Genomic DNA, 14,967 nt, shown 5'->3' on the forward strand with positions numbered 1-14,967 from the left:
AGACAACACCGTGAGTTCCTTATTCTGGATTCAACAGGGAGTCCAAAATTCTTGCTGGGTCATTCTCCTCTATATTCAATCAGATTGAATTCAGGGATTCTTAGGAGATCCAACCTGTGTCCATTCCTGGGATAATACCGGTGGTTTCTTTTTCGCCATCATTTGATGATCTCGAGGCTGAAAGTCGGGAAACCATTTTGCTAGAAGAGACGCTGCTTCTTTGGGTGTGTGAAGGACATGGGTGGCTCCATTTTTCGTGATGAGGAGCTTGACCGGGTAACCCCATTTATAGGGAATTTCTTGGTCACGTAGATGCTTTGTGAAAGGCGCAAATTCTCTTCTGCGATTCATCGTGGTTGGTGATAAATCTGCGTACAACGAGATGCCCACAAACCGCTCAGGGATGTCGTTATTTTTAAACGCCGACTTCAAGATGGCCTCTTTTGTTTGATAAAAATGGATTCTTGCCAGAACATCTCTCGGCGTTGTTTGCGGTAGATGTTTGGGTTTTGGCAATCTGTGTACTCTATCAATCATCAAATCTCTTTGATCCGCCTCTGGGATTAAAGCAGAAAAATAATCAATCAGGAACTCTCTGAGCTGCGCTGGCATGATGGATTCCGGTATACCGCGGAAACGAATGTTGTTCCTTCTGGAGCGGTCTTCCAAGTCAGCCAATTTTAATTTTACTGCTAGCATGTCTTCATCTGTCTCATTTTGAGCGTCCACTAAAGTATTAAAAGCAGAGGAAAATTCATCCATTTTTGTTTCAAGATGAGCTGTGCGATCACCAATATCTCTAATGTCCTTAGACAGTGTGGTAAAGGCAGTTTGGAAATCGTTTTGCATGGATGTCCTTAATTCTGACAATAGACTCCTCATATTAGATAAGGTGATGGCTGATTCCTCAGACGGGCTGCTTTCCCTAGATTTCCCCAGATTGGGCAGACTAGGAGGGAGAGAGACTGACCTGAAATCCAGTGCATACAGCTTGTCTGGTGTGCTTGAAGTTCCTTCCACACTTGGACTGCCTGCTGTGCACTGTGCTGCCTGGGAGAGGATAGGAGCTCCTAGGAGCGGAGCGTTTTCCTGCAGAGTGTGGCCGGCGCCATTTTGTGAGTTTCCCGCCGGGGGATAGAAGGACGTGAGTTTAACCGGGGCAGCCGGTTTAGATCTTCCTCTCACCATCCCTGCTGCTTTGTGGCTACTTCAGGAGTCTCCAGGTATATTTTTGTGTCGGTATCCGACCTTTAAGGGTGGTTATGAGCCGCTTTATCTGAGGCTAGGAGAGGAGCTCAGACTTATGTGACTGCTCTCCTCGGCATCCGGACACGCCCCCCCTTTTCACACGTTCTTGACAAATTAGAATAATTATTACTTCTTTTTTGTTACAAATATATTTTTTTATATACCTTTTATTATCATTTCTGTGATAATTATTTTCACTTGACAATATTTATGCACCATGAAAAATTTTCCTATGTATAGTCTGATATGTACATGCATTTAAACAAACTTATTTTTGTATTTAAAAGACATGAAATTTCGAACAATGGCATATTTGTCATTATGTAGATATCCGAATATATATGTTATGATCATCACTATGTTATAGTAATTTTTTTGAATGTATCATGCATTTGTAGATTCGGATGTATGTGATCTTAGATCTAGGTACCATATAAAAATGTATAAATATTAATGCTATAAGAACTAACATATTTTAGAGCACCTCGTGATGATACTATTTACCTCCACATTTCTGTAGCAGTATATATGTCCTACTTGTATGTGGTAATCATTACCTATTATAATATATACCTTATAATATAGACATGTAGAGAGTTTTTTTCCTAAATGAATAGAAGTACGTATCTGTGTCAAGTGCGCATGCGCAGGCGTCCATGGCAACTCACTATGAGCCGGTATCTACAATACACATGTGATGGTGATGCGTTGCGATGATGCAATGACCCACGCACTCCACGTGTCATATGACGCCCACATCATGTGATGAGCTCCCATGGACAATCGCGGTCATGACGGCGAGGAATGACAGAGATATCTTCAGGTAATAAAATTCTGCAGATGAGTAAAACAGCTCATAATTGGCTAGTAGATAGGATAAATAGGAAGTAGAAATTAGCAAGTGCCACCCCCAGACGAAGGCGGAAGCCGAAACGCTCGTCGGGGCAGGTCGCCATCTTTGAGACACAGCATCATGGGTCAGTAGTCCACCTTTTATTCCAGGTCTTTTATTGTTTGCACTTAGCACTTAACTAAACGGAATAGTGGCAGGGGGATCCCTATTGGCTCTTCTATTGAGGCTGGTAACAGTATATTTCTCATACCTTTGTAAATAGACATACAAATGGTCAAAGCATTCATGTTGCACTATGCACTTTCTTTAGGATATTGTTTACCAATGTATATGTGGATATATGATGGTTATGTGAACTCTCACGATAATTGGCTCATATGTCGGCGGTCCTTTTTCTGTCATCTGTGGTGTTCCATTTTTTAAACAGTTTATGTACTGACTTTTTAAATTTTGCTAAATAAAGTATATGTTTTATTTCTTGACTTATAGACGCCATGTACTTTTTTTTGGTATAATTATTTTTTTTTTAAAATAATGTGGAGGTCCCCCCCTTTTTCATAACCAGCCAGATACAACATAGCAGCAGCAGACTAGCAAAACCAGGGTGGGAAGGCCCACTGTTTTTGGGCTTTCCCTGCCTAATAATACCAGCCTGCGGCCGCCTCGTTACTCGACCATCACTAAACATGGTCGGGTTCTGGATCGTACCCAGCTCTTGTCTTGGCAGGTGGGCTAACACTTTTTGATCAAAATGTGCACTAAGAACCTCCCTATTTGTAAGTAGATTTAGCTTTAGTGCATATTTATTTATATTTAGTGGTTTAGGTGGCATTAGTGTTGCAGGGTGCTGTCGCCATTTTTTGTCTGCTGTATTTCTGCAGTCACAGGTGTTCTTGCACCTGCATACATTTTGTATCATTTAGTTGGAATGTGCTGTTCAACTTTTTGTTGTGTTTATGTGATCCATATATGTGGGGTTAGTGACTGCCTCCACTTGTTGTTCTTGCACTCCTCCCATTCTACCCTGGGTGATTTTAATCAGTTCAATGCTGGATCCTACCATCCCCAGGTATATATGTAGGCTTAGTCCCAGTTCTGGGTGTATGTGCAGCGTAGGTTCCCACCTTACAGAGGTCGCCTTGTCGTGGCAGGTGGGCTAACACTTTTTGATCAAAATGTGCACTAAGAACCTCCCTATTTGTAAGTAGATTTAGCTTTAGTGCATATTTATTTATATTTAGTGGTTTAGGTGGCATTAGTGTTGCAGGGTGCTGTCGCCATTTTTTGTCTGCTGTATTTCTGCAGTCACAGGTGTTCTTGCACCTGCATACATTTTGTATCATTTAGTTGGAATGTGCTGTTCAACTTTTTGTTGTGTTTATGTGATCCATATATGTGGGGTTAGTGACTGCCTCCACTTGTTGTTCTTGCACTCCTCCCATTCTGCCCTGGGTGATTTTAATCAGTTCAATGCTGGATCCTACCATCCCCAGGTATATATGTAGGCTTAGTCCCAGTTCTGGGTGTATGTGCAGCGTAGGTTCCCACCTTACAGAGGTCGCCTTGTCGTGGCAGGTGGGCTAACACTTTTTGATCAAAATGTGCACTAAGAACCTCCCTATTTGTAAGTAGATTTAGCTTTAGTGCATATTTATTTATATTTAGTGGTTTAGGTGGCATTAGTGTTGCAGGGTGCTGTCGCCATTTTTTGTCTGCTGTATTTCTGCAGTCACAGGTGTTCTTGCACCTGCATACATTTTGTATCATTTAGTTGGAATGTGCTGTTCAACTTTTTGTTGTGTTTATGTGATCCATATATGTGGGGTTAGTGACTGCCTCCACTTGTTGTTCTTGCACTCCTCCCATTCTGCCCTGGGTGATTTTAATCAGTTCAATGCTGGATCCTACCATCCCCAGGTATATATGTAGGCTTAGTCCCAGTTCTGGGTGTATGTGCAGCGTAGGTTCCCACCTTACAGAGGTCGCCTTGTCGTGGCAGGTGGGCTAACACTTTTTGATCAAAATGTGCACTAAGAACCTCCCTATTTGTAAGTAGATTTAGCTTTAGTGCATATTTATTTATATTTAGTGGTTTAGGTGGCATTAGTGTTGCAGGGTGCTGTCGCCATTTTTTGTCTGCTGTATTTCTGCAGTCACAGGTGTTCTTGCACCTGCATACATTTTGTATCATTTAGTTGGAATGTGCTGTTCAACTTTTTGTTGTGTTTATGTGATCCATATATGTGGGGTTAGTGACTGCCTCCACTTGTTGTTCTTGCACTCCTCCCATTCTGCCCTGGGTGATTTTAATCAGTTCAATGCTGGATCCTACCATCCCCAGGTATATATGTAGGCTTAGTCCCAGTTCTGGGTGTATGTGCAGCGTAGGTTCCCACCTTACAGAGGTCGCCTTGTCGTGGCAGGTGGGCTAACACTTTTTGATCAAAATGTGCACTAAGAACCTCCCTATTTGTAAGTAGATTTAGCTTTAGTGCATATTTATTTATATTTAGTGGTTTAGGTGGCATTAGTGTTGCAGGGTGCTGTCGCCATTTTTTGTCTGCTGTATTTCTGCAGTCACAGGTGTTCTTGCACCTGCATACATTTTGTATCATTTAGTTGGAATGTGCTGTTCAACTTTTTGTTGTGTTTATGTGATCCATATATGTGGGGTTAGTGACTGCCTCCACTTGTTGTTCTTGCACTCCTCCCATTCTGCCCTGGGTGATTTTAATCAGTTCAATGCTGGATCCTACCATCCCCAGGTATATATGTAGGCTTAGTCCCAGTTCTGGGTGTATGTGCAGCGTAGGTTCCCACCTTACAGAGGTCGCCTTGTCGTGGCAGGTGGGCTAACACTTTTTGATCAAAATGTGCACTAAGAACCTCCCTATTTGTAAGTAGATTTAGCTTTAGTGCATATTTATTTATATTTAGTGGTTTAGGTGGCATTAGTGTTGCAGGGTGCTGTCGCCATTTTTTGTCTGCTGTATTTCTGCAGTCACAGGTGTTCTTGCACCTGCATACATTTTGTATCATTTAGTTGGAATGTGCTGTTCAACTTTTTGTTGTGTTTATGTGATCCATATATGTGGGGTTAGTGACTGCCTCCACTTGTTGTTCTTGCACTCCTCCCATTCTGCCCTGGGTGATTTTAATCAGTTCAATGCTGGATCCTACCATCCCCAGGTATATATGTAGGCTTAGTCCCAGTTCTGGGTGTATGTGCAGCGTAGGTTCCCACCTTACAGAGGTCGCCTTGTCGTGGCAGGTGGGCTAACACTTTTTGATCAAAATGTGCACTAAGAACCTCCCTATTTGTAAGTAGATTTAGCTTTAGTGCATATTTATTTATATTTAGTGGTTTAGGTGGCATTAGTGTTGCAGGGTGCTGTCGCCATTTTTTGTCTGCTGTATTTCTGCAGTCACAGGTGTTCTTGCACCTGCATACATTTTGTATCATTTAGTTGGAATGTGCTGTTCAACTTTTTGTTGTGTTTATGTGATCCATATATGTGGGGTTAGTGACTGCCTCCACTTGTTGTTCTTGCACTCCTCCCATTCTGCCCTGGGTGATTTTAATCAGTTCAATGCTGGATCCTACCATCCCCAGGTATATATGTAGGCTTAGTCCCAGTTCTGGGTGTATGTGCAGCGTAGGTTCCCACCTTACAGAGGTCGCCTTGTCGTGGCAGGTGGGCTAACACTTTTTGATCAAAATGTGCACTAAGAACCTCCCTATTTGTAAGTAGATTTAGCTTTAGTGCATATTTATTTATATTTAGTGGTTTAGGTGGCATTAGTGTTGCAGGGTGCTGTCGCCATTTTTTGTCTGCTGTATTTCTGCAGTCACAGGTGTTCTTGCACCTGCATACATTTTGTATCATTTAGTTGGAATGTGCTGTTCAACTTTTTGTTGTGTTTATGTGATCCATATATGTGGGGTTAGTGACTGCCTCCACTTGTTGTTCTTGCACTCCTCCCATTCTGCCCTGGGTGATTTTAATCAGTTCAATGCTGGATCCTACCATCCCCAGGTATATATGTAGGCTTAGTCCCAGTTCTGGGTGTATGTGCAGCGTAGGTTCCCACCTTACAGAGGTCGCCTTGTCGTGGCAGGTGGGCTAACACTTTTTGATCAAAATGTGCACTAAGAACCTCCCTATTTGTAAGTAGATTTAGCTTTAGTGCATATTTATTTATATTTAGTGGTTTAGGTGGCATTAGTGTTGCAGGGTGCTGTCGCCATTTTTTGTCTGCTGATCTTAGATCTAGGTACCATATAAAAATGTATAAATATTAATGCTATAAGAACTAACATATTTTAGAGCACCTCGTGATGATACTATTTACCTCCACATTTCTGTAGCAGTATATATGTCCTACTTGTATGTGGTAATCATTACCTATTATAATATATACCTTATAATATAGACATGTAGAGAGTTTTTTTCCTAAATGAATAGAAGTACGTATCTGTGTCAAGTGCGCATGCGCAGGCGTCCATGGCAACTCACTATGAGCCGGTATCTACAATACACATGTGATGGTGATGCGTTGCGATTATGCAATGACCCACGCACTCCACGTGTCATATGACGCCCACATCATGTGATGAGCTCCCATGGACAATCGCGGTCATGACGCCGAGGAATGACAGAGATATCTTCAGGTAATAAAATTCTGCAGATGAGTAAAACAGCTCATAATTGGCTAGTAGATAGGATAAATAGGAAGTAGAAATTAGCAAGTGCCACCCCCAGACGAAGGCGGAAGCCGAAACGCTCGTCGGGGCAGGTCGCCATCTTTGAGACACAGCATCATGGGTCAGTAGTCCACCTTTTATTCCAGGTCTTTTATTGTTTGCACTTAGCACTTAACTAAACGGAATAGTGGCAGGGGGATCCCTATTGGCTCTTCTATTGAGGCTGGTAACAGTATATTTCTCATACCTTTGTAAATAGACATACAAATGGTCAAAGCATTCATGTTGCACTATGCACTTTCTTTAGGATATTGTTTACCAATGTATATGTGGATATATGATGGTTATGTGAACTCTCACGATAATTGGCTCATATGTCGGCGGTCCTTTTTCTGTCATCTGTGGTGTTCCATTTTTTAAACAGTTTATGTACTGACTTTTTAAATTTTGCTAAATAAAGTATATGTTTTATTTCTTGACTTATAGACGCCATGTACTTTTTTTTGGTATAATTATTTTTTTTTTTAAATAATGTGGAGGTCCCCCCCTTTTTCATAACCAGCCAGATACAACATAGCAGCAGCAGACTAGCAAAACCAGGGTGGGAAGGCCCACTGTTTTTGGGCTTTCCCTGCCTAATAATACCAGCCTGCGGCCGCCTCGTTACTCGACCATCACTAAACATGGTCGGGTTCTGGATCGTACCCAGCTCTTCCCAACACCCCTAGTGGCGGTGGGTACCGAGGTAATAATGAGGATTAGTGCTAGCCTCTGCACCTGCTAACAGTAAGCCCCGCCTTATTAATGGACGCTGTCAATCAGCCAGCAGCCTTTACTAAGGCGGTAGTAATAAAGTTTAAAAAAAATACAAATACACAGAAAAAAGCATTTTATTGAAATAAAAAAAAACACACAACCCTCATTGACCATTTTATTGAAAAATAAAAAAGGCATCATTGAAGTAGTCCTCAAATCCGACATAGTCCAACGACCAAACCTGTAAAAAACACAAACACAAAAAAATAACCCATTAGTAACACATGTGGTAGGCTTAAATACAGGGCCCATCTGACAGGATCACACATGGGCCATGTATCTAAGCTTACCACATGGTAGGCTTAAAGAGGTTGTACAGTCCCTAAAAATTGATGGCCTATACTGAGGATAGGCCATCAATAGCTGTTGGGTCGGGGTCTGACTGCCGTGACCCCCAAAAATCAGCTGTTTTGAAGGAGGTGCATCGCTCGTACGATCTCGGCATTCACAGTGTGAGCAAGTGACCGTAATGAAGGGGAAGCAGTGCTCGTACAAGCGCTGCACCGCTCTTTAAAACAGCCGATTAGCAGGGGTCCTTGCAGTCGGACCCCGACCCATTAGCTATTGATGGCCTATCTTGGGAATAGGCAATCAATTTTTAGGCACTGGACAACCCGGGCCCCAGCAGACTATTTAACCTCCTCTTCGGCTGCGGCCACAGCGGAGGTCTCCGAACTCCATCCAGGATCATGACATCATGCGCGGCGCACAGCGTCTTGGCGCTAAGAGTTGTCACAACCTCTGCTGCGCTCCGGAACAGAAGGGTAAGTATTGTCAGTTACAATAGTAACAGGGGCCCGTGTAGTTTGTCACATAGGCCCAAGTTACTATAATAACTTTTTATAGCTGTAGTGCGGAAGGGGGGCCGCAACTCCTATAGTTACGCCACTGGTGAACACCACCATTCTGTGCGAGCATTGACAAATGGGTGTTACAACCCCCTTGTCAAAGGGCTGTGTCCCTACATACTGACAGTCTCCAACCATCGCTGACGTTATCACACTGTGTAGGGACACATCCTCTTGACAATGGGAATGGTAACACGCATTTGTCTGTTAGTCCTTGGTACACAATGACTTTATGTGGAATACAGGGATTTCCTACATCAGACATGTCAGGAGAGGGGACAGATCCTTTATAGAGCCAGTGACTCACAAGTGATGTCTTCTCTGATGAGTCATTCTGTTTTCCTCTCCATCTAACACAGACCGCTATGACGACTTCTCCTGATGAGACATCTTTGCTCCTCGCTTCTGCAGCCATTTCCAGCCTCTACAGAGACAACAAGGCCCAGGCCCATACATTAACCCATTTCCGACAGTACCATTACGTCGCGGTGATAGTGCGGGCTCAGGAGCTGAGCCCGCACCATCACCGCCGGGTGACAGCTGAAATGTTACAGCTGGCACCCTGGGGTATGCGTGACTCGCATCATGTACACTGAGCGCCACTGTTACGTGCCATACACAGGGCATTTTTTGTGCTACATCTCTGCCTTCACCATGTCTCTAGGTATGTCTTTGCATCCATATTCCTGGTGATATATGCATTGGTTTCTCTGCATGTGTATTGTCATGGTCTTAGTGTATTTGTGCTAGACATATTTTTCACCAGCTAGAATGTTATAGGCATACCCAGCATTTTTTGCATATTGTGGCCATTTTGGCTATTGCCAGATTTCTACATATCCTTGGTACATATGGTGTTATAGGTATGGGACGTTTGTTTTTGAGATGGGTTGTCTCCGTTTACCTCATGGAATGTTGACATCTATACCTTACTGATGCTGCTCTCCGTGTATGACCTGCTCTATTTTATATATTTATTACTGTGATACCATGTATTGTTGTTCATTAATAAAGATTTCAATTTTTTACGATACATGGCAGTGATATATTCATATATTTCATTGGCGTGTCAAGTCCCCTGCGCTTTTGTGCTTTCTAGGTTGTTTCTGAGTTCTGTTGGGGACTTCCCTTTTTTTCTTCCTTTTTTGAGGTTTCTTGTAGGTTTAATACCCTGAGGTATCAGCCAGGACTGGAGCTAGCATCCGGTCCGGCCGATTAATCCCTCAGATGCTGCGTTCAATAGAGATCGCAGCATGTGAGGAGTTTTTAGCCACCGGAACCCCAGCAACGTGATCGCTGGGCTTCCAGTGGCTGCAAAGGCGATAGGAGGCCTAATACTTACCTCCCGGTCTGCCAGCAATGGAGGCCTCCTATGCCCCGCTCGGCGGCGGGCCTAAAAGGCTTCCGGTACCATCGGCAAGATGGCTCCGGCTCAGAAGCTGTGCCGGCGTCATCAGCAGTGGGTTTCCGCTGTATGTTACAGCGGAGATCCCACTGTAGCGGCGGGAACCAGATCTAGCTACGATTCCTGCCTTTAACCCCTACGATGTAGTGATCCAATGCGATCGCTGTATCAAAGTGGTTTGTAGCAAATCGGCAGCCTGCCATGCGATGGCAAGGCTGGTGACTGCTACTATGGCAACAGGAGGCCTAACAATGGCCTCCTGTCTGCCATTACAGAATTCAATTAGGCCCCGACCGGAGCCTGATCGGCTTGCGGTCAGTGAATAACTGACAGTTCTAATACATTGCACTACATAGGTAGTGCAATGTATCAGGACATCAATCAAACAGTTGGACCTTCAAGTCCCCTAGTGGGACTAAAGAAAAGTGTAAAAAAAGTAAAAATAAAATATGTAAAAAATAAAAAAAGTTTCAAGTAATAACATAAAACACGATCGCCCTATTTCCCTTATCAAGTCATTTATTATTGTCAAAAAATAATAAAACCATACATATTTGGTATCGCTGCGTCCGTAACGACCAGAACTATAAAAATATTATGTTAGTTGTCCCTCAAAGTGAACGGCAGAATTGCTTTTTTTTTTTTTTTGGTTGCATGTACTCCAAAAACGGTACCAATAATAACTACAGCTCATCCCGCAAAAAAACAGTCCTCATACCACTGCGTCTATGAAAAAATAAAATAAGTTAAGGCTCCAATAAGTCAGGAAAGAAAAATATGCAGTTGTGCCGGCACGAGGGGAACATTTCTTCTGTTTCAGGAGGCGAATTATCAAGGCACTAAAATTAGGGAACCAGGAAGGGGAGGGCCCAAACATATCTGCTGGAAGAGAGGGTGCCCGTATTATACCAGGACAACACTTCCCAGCAAAATTCCTCAAACTGCAAAAGTGCGGAGTGTGGACCAAATGGGAGTTAAGTAAGGACACAATTTATCAGTGTGACACCGGCCTGTGCAGAAAGGATTGGGTCACAGCGTAATACACATCTATGGATCATTTTATAGTTTACCCCATTATTATAACACCTGACTATGGCCCTGATGTACTCTGCCCAGCTTACATATGCCCCACATTATAAACTGAAACACCAGTAAAACTCCAAAACAAAACTACTACCAAGCAAAATCCACACTCCAAAAGCTTAAATGGCGCTCCTTTCCTTCGGAGCCCTACAGCGTGCCCAAACAGCTGCTTACTTCTACATATATGGCATTACCATACCTGGGAGAACACTTTTAACAATTTTTGGGGTGTGTGTCTCCAGTGGCCTAAGCTGGGCACAACATCTTTCCCACTGAAATTGCATATCTAGGGAATAATCTTAATTTTTACTTTGCACCATCCACAGCGCAATCATTTATGGAAAAGACCTGTGGGGTGAAAATGCTCACTACACCCCTTAATAAATGCCTTGAGGGGTGTAGTTTCCAAAATGGGGTCACGTCTCAGGGGTTTCTTTTATTATTTCACATCAGAGCCTCTGCAAGTGTGAGCCAATACTGTGTAAATTGCCAAATTAGGCCTCAATTTCGCATGGTATTCTCTCACTCCTGAGCCCAGTCGATAGTCCAGGCAAAAGATTAGGGTCACATGTAAGGTTTTTCTAAAACCGGGAAACAAAGCATAATAGAGAGCTAAGGAACAAAAAATCAAAACACTATCCAGGACAAACAAGCACTCATCTGGGTAAGAAAATTGAATAATGGATATATAAATAATGAATATATCCATAAATGTAATATAAAATAAGTTTAATACATTTTAAAAAAAAGGGGGAAAGGAAGGGAAAAGGAAATACAAGCAATTCCCACAATAGCATATACAATAATGCAAAACAATTTAAAAACTACCTGGCCAGGAGGAACAATGAGTATATATAAATATAAGTATCAATATGCTCAAGAAAATACAAAAGGGTATATCAAATATACAGAAAGGATATATCGGCAAGGTGCATGTAGAAAATTGCAACCTAAGAAACACAGGTAAATTCAGACCGGTCAAGACAATAAATTTGGCACATCCAGGAATAAGCAATGATAATATAGATGATCCACAGAGATTTTTCGCATACTCATCTATTGCGTACGGATCAGTCCATGGATGATCTTTATCTTTATTGGACTTTCAGTGCAACTTGAACAGCCATGTGCATCTGACTTTAAGGAACAAACTTTTGGTCGTTTCAATTCCTTCAAACAGGCAGGTTCCTGATCATACACCGAGTGGATTTTTCCTCTGTTTCCTTATCCGTGACTGGATAAATTGATTCCCGGGTACAGGAAAGGGCTGTTGTAGCGTGCATGCAAAATCCTTGCTTCGGATTTAAAATGGCCAATAAATATCCTCTAGGTGTTGTGTCTCATACCTTGTAGGTAGTGGGGGTTAGGAATCTCAAGTCCAGAGACCCAGAAAGAAAACACCGGCCAAGGTAGTAGATAACAAACCAAGCGTGGTTTGAGGCATGGAGTTACAGGTAACCACGCCTAAGGAAAACGGTGTGATGACGTCTCTCACCACCGTGCATACGTCTTACGCGTTTCATCCCAGCTGGGACTTCATCAGAGACAGGAAATCATGTTCACGATAGTACCTGCTTATATAGCACCGGTATTTAAAGATACATGATCAATTTTAATAACTCAATCGTTTACAAACAAAAAAATGTTGGGAATAAACTGCAAATACAGGTTAAACAAATGTACAATACATCTTAAACCATTTTTAAGAAAATAATCATAAAGAAAGAAGGAAGATTTTAATTAACGTACTGCCAGAGTTACCAAAAGCAAATACGACCAAAAATGTGGTCCTCATTAATAACTTTAAATAAGATACAATGTCATTATCCTTGAGAAAGAGGCATCAATCTCCCAAAAGAAAATAAAAAAGTAACTAAGTAAAGAAACAAAAGAAGAAGAAAATAACTAAATAAAAAAATAAATAATGAAATAAAGAAGAAAAGTAATAAAAAGAAAGGAGAAAAGGATTCCAAGCATATTGCGAGTAGCGATATTCCATTCCTTTTATAGCTCATAAAGAGATATATACTGAACAGAGTGTCAATATCTATAACCCATAAAGAGATATATATTGAACAGAATGTCCATATTAGTCTGACATCAAATAGAACCAAGGAGTGCTATTGTGAATGAAAGGATATGTCCTTAACCCCTTCCCGACATTTGACGTACATGTACGTCATGGAAAGCATTGACTTCCCGCAAAATGGCGTACATTTACGTCAAATGTTTGGCACCGGCTCAGAAGCTGAGTCGGTGCCATCATCACCGGATCTCAGCTGTATCTTACAGCTGACATCCGACTGTAACGGCGGGGACCGAAATTAGCTTCGATCCCCGCCATTAACCCCTTAAGTGCAGCGCTCAAACGCGATCGCTGCGCTTAAGGTGTTTGCAGCTCATCGGAGCCCCAGAAATGAAATTGCCGTGGTTCCGGTGGCTGCAATGGCAACCGGAGACCTAATACTGGCCTCCCGGTCTGCCTAGCACCGAAGCCGGTCAAGATCCGCCCGGCGGCGGAGCCTGATCGGCTTCCGTAGCTGCCGGCAAGATGACGCCGGGTCAGGAGCTGATCCGGCGTCATCAGCGGTGGAAGTCAGCTGTACTGTACAGCTGACATCCACCTGTAACGGCAGGAACCGGAGCTAGCTCCGATCCCTGCCATTAACCCCTTCGATTACTGCATCGTAGCGGTTACTAGCAGATCGCCAGCCCTGAGAGGCAATCGGGACTGGCGACTGCTGTTATGGCAACAGGAGACACAATGGTCTCCTGCTCTGCCATTACGGAAGCCGATTTAGGCCCCGCCGGGAGGCGAAGCCTAATCGGCTTGCTGTCAGTGAATGACTGACAGATCTAATACATTGCACTACATAGGTAGTGCAATGTATTAGAAAAAAAAAAATCCCCTTGTGGGACTTGAAGAAAAGTGTAAAAAAAAGTATAAAAAAAGTGTAAAAAAAAGTGCAAAAAATAAAAGTTTGAAAACAATAAAAGTTTCAAGTAATCAAATAAAACACAATCCCCCTTTTACTCTTATCAAGTCCTTTATTATTGAAAAATAATAATAAACCATATGTATTTGGTATCGCCGCGACCGTAACGACCTGAGGTATCAAAATATTATATTATTTATTGCACGCGGTGAACAGCGTAAAAAAAAAACGTAAAAAACGTTACCAGAGTTTCTGTTTTTTGGTCACTTTGCCCTACAAATATTAGAATAAAAAGTGATCAAAAAGTCGCACGTATCCAAAAATGGTACCTATAACAACTATAGCTCGTCCCGCAAAAAACAAGCCCTCATACACCTCTGTCGACAAAAAAATTAAAAAGTTATGGTTCTCACAACTTGGCGACAGAAAAAATACATTCTTTTTACAAAAGTAATTTTATTGTGCAAAAAGTTGTAAAACATAAAAAAGGTCTATAAATTAGGTATCGCCGGAATCGTACTGACCAGCAGAATAAAGTTAACATGTAATTTATAACGCATGGTGAACGCTGTATAAAAAAAACGAAAAAAGCTGTGCCAGAATTGCGTTTTTTTGTTTACCTGGCATCCCAAAAAATAGGATAAAAGGTGATCAAAAAGTCACATGTACCCCAAAATGGTACCAATAATAACTACAGCTTGTCCTACAACAAACCAGCCCTCATACCGCTATGTCTATGAAAAATAAAATTAGTTATGGCTCCAATAAGTCAGGAAATAAAAAAATATGCAGTTGTGCCCGAGGGGAACATTTCTTCTGTTTCAAGAGGCGATTTATCAAGGACCTAAAATTAGGGAACCAGGAAGGGGAGAGCCCAAACATATCCGCTGGAAGCGACGGTGCCCGTATTATACCAGGACAACACTTTCCCAGCAAAATTCCCCAAACTACAAAAGGTGCGGAGTGTGGACCAAAAGGGGGATAAGAAATGACACCATTTATCACTGCGACACTGGCCTGTGCGGAAAGGATTGCTTCACAGCGTAACACACATCTATGGATTATTATTTTTT

The sequence above is a fragment of the Rhinoderma darwinii genome, chromosome 2 (genome assembly GCF_050947455.1).
Source record: "Rhinoderma darwinii isolate aRhiDar2 chromosome 2, aRhiDar2.hap1, whole genome shotgun sequence".
Lineage (NCBI taxonomy): Eukaryota > Metazoa > Chordata > Amphibia > Anura > Rhinodermatidae > Rhinoderma > Rhinoderma darwinii.